Genomic DNA, 3,042 nt, shown 5'->3' on the forward strand with positions numbered 1-3,042 from the left:
AAAATAGTCAATGTTCATGGATTGGAAGAAATAATATCAAAATCTCCACACTACTTAAGGCAATTTTCAGTGTGACCCCCATCAAAATATCAAGGACATTCTTCTCAGATTCAGAAAATGTGCCCCTAAAGTTCATAATAAAATGGAAGACACTGAATTTCTAAAGTACTTTTAAATAATAAAACCAAAACTGGAGGCATCACAATGTAGATTTCAAGACATATGACAGGGCAGCCTGAAACAGGCACACAAATAGACAGGTGGAACAGTGGAATTGATGAGAAACCCCAGAAATTAACCTATGCATCTACGACCAAATAATCTTTGACAAACAAACTAAAATCACACTTCTGGAGAAAGGACAGTCTCTTCAACAAATGGTTTTGAGAAAATTGGATCTTCATGTGCAAAACCATGAATCAAGGCCTTTATCATACAACTTATACAAAAAAATCAATGCACATGAATCAAGAATCTAAAACTAAGACCTGAAATAATCAAATTACTAGATGAAAACATAGGAGAAATGCTGTAAGACCTTGCCTAGGCAAAGACTTCTTGGATAAGACCCCTGAAGCTCAAGAAGCTAAGAAGCTTCTGCAAACCAAAGGAAACATTCAACAAAAGTGAGGAACAGAATGGGGGGACATACTTAAAAATGATATCTGTTAAATAATTAATATTCAGAACACATAAATTGCTAAAGGAATGAAGCAACATCAAAACAAACAATCTAATAAATGGGCTGAGGATATGAAAAGGCATTTCACAAAGGATAAAATAACTGATGGCTAACGGACACATGAAAAGATGCTCAGGGTCACTACCCTTCATGGCAATCCAAAAACACCCACAATGAGGTTTCACCTCATCCCCGTTAGAATGGCTATCATCCAAAAAATCAAAAAAAAAAAAAGATAAAGTTTGATGAGTATATGGGGAAAAAGGCACCTTAATACACTATTGGTAGGAATGTAAACTAGTACAACCATTATGGAAATCAGTGAAAAATATCCACCATATGAACCAGTCATCCTACCACTGAGAAATTAACCAAAGGAATGAAATTGGCATATGAAAGTGTGACCTGCACCCTGATGCTTATAGAAGCTCAACTCACAATAGCTAAGATACAGAATCACAACAAAATGAATGGAATTGGAGACCATAATTCTCAGTGAAATAAGCAAGTCCTCATAAGACAAATTTAAAATGCTTTCTCTTATTTGTGGTAACTAATATATAGAGTACTAAAACAAGTATATTAGTGAAATTGACATGTTAAGCTTTGATTTTTGTTTATAGCCTTTGTCTATATTTCTTAAGAACAGTGGTTTGTCTACTTATGACTTGTTGAATTCTTTGTTTCTTTTATTAAACTTGTGAAGTAAATGGAAAGTATGTCATTGCAAAAATTAAAAGAAAAATAAGAAAGGAAGGAGGATGAGGATGTTTAATGAAGTAGTTGGAGAAGGAGGAAGGCTGGGGGGAATTATTATTTCTTAAATCTGTGTATATGAAATCTGTTCCTTTTATATAAATCATTTTAAAATAAATAAAATTATCTTGATTTGAAACATTGGTTTACCTGTGGTTCCTAGAATTTAAATGACAAAGGTGGAAAAATAAGCACAAAACAGAACTAAGGAGAAAGTGCATGACTCTGTGAGGATTTAATATGTGCAAGGAACTATGCTTATTGAGGTATGTTTTCTACTTGCAGAAAATGCTTATAACTTGAAGTATATATAATATGCATACAGATGAACTGAGGTCCAAAATGATTTATTGAATTGCTGGAGTCACTTGATGCTTAATGCTTCTACAAAATGTTGAAAACATATTTGTCTGAGATACACCTCTTACTTGTCAGTATTTTGTTGTACCTTCCTAGAGCCCAAGGTATGAGAAAACCTGCTACATTTTCTATTGCTGAACATTATGGCAGTCATGTATGAGACAAAAATATTCTTTCCCTGGTTGTAACTTTTTTTGTAATTTTTACCATTCTCTTCTTTGCAGGTAGAGTCGATGGCTTCAGTAACATGCAAACATTTTCAAATGAAATAGCCATCATTCAGGCACTGAGTGCTTGAGAAATCCCGGTAGCCCAGGGAAACAGCAGAGAAAAAGACATAGCAGACTTGTCCATCTATCTATATTCTTTCCTGATAACAGTTGTCCAGACTCTATAGCTAGAGTTTTTATGCATTTTAAATACCATCAAAGACAAGCACCTCTGGCTCAGAAAATAATGTAAGAACACTTATGCCCTAGTATTATTTAGTTTATAATTAGTATTATTTAGTTTTTAATTTGTTATTAAAAGTATTCATTTATTTAACAATAGATACTTAGATCAAGTACTACCTATAATCCTTGACATTTCTTAAGAAAATCCTGGTCTAGACTATAGGAAGGAATAAATACCTGATGATTATTTGAGTGATTGAAAAATCAAGTGAAGCAAACTTGAGGAAAATTCAGTTTTTAATAGGGATGGCATTGTGATGGGGGATCACATTATATCCCATGCATTTGAACTGCATGTGTTCAGATGCAGATGTGTAGTACTTTGTTTTGCCAGAAATCTATGTATGTAACAGAAATAGTTCACTATATATCTACATATATTTAGAAATATATATATATATATTATAGTCATCTTTGACTCTTTTAACAAAACAAATATTTAAGTTTAATTTAATGTACTTCAGGAGATGCTATCCCCAAATATGGCAACTTGGCATTTGAGAAAACAGCCAAAGAAAGAAGGCCATATCCACCTTTTCTTTACACTTTATCTCCTTGAGAGAACCATGGCACCAAGTTGGCCCTCCCCTAAAGTAGACATTAAGACTCTCATTTGACATGAATGCTTTCTACACTCAGATTAAAGGAATGTTACACAGGAACACACAGAAAAAAATTTTAAACTGTCTTTTTTAAGTCTTCAGCTTATTTTCATTAGATCGTACCCTTTGTCTTCTTGTCTTGTTTCTGCACAACTGTCTATTAAAATATAGATTTTCCTATTTCTCT

This window comes from Oryctolagus cuniculus, chromosome 10 (genome assembly GCF_964237555.1).
Source record: "Oryctolagus cuniculus chromosome 10, mOryCun1.1, whole genome shotgun sequence".
NCBI lineage: Eukaryota > Metazoa > Chordata > Mammalia > Lagomorpha > Leporidae > Oryctolagus > Oryctolagus cuniculus.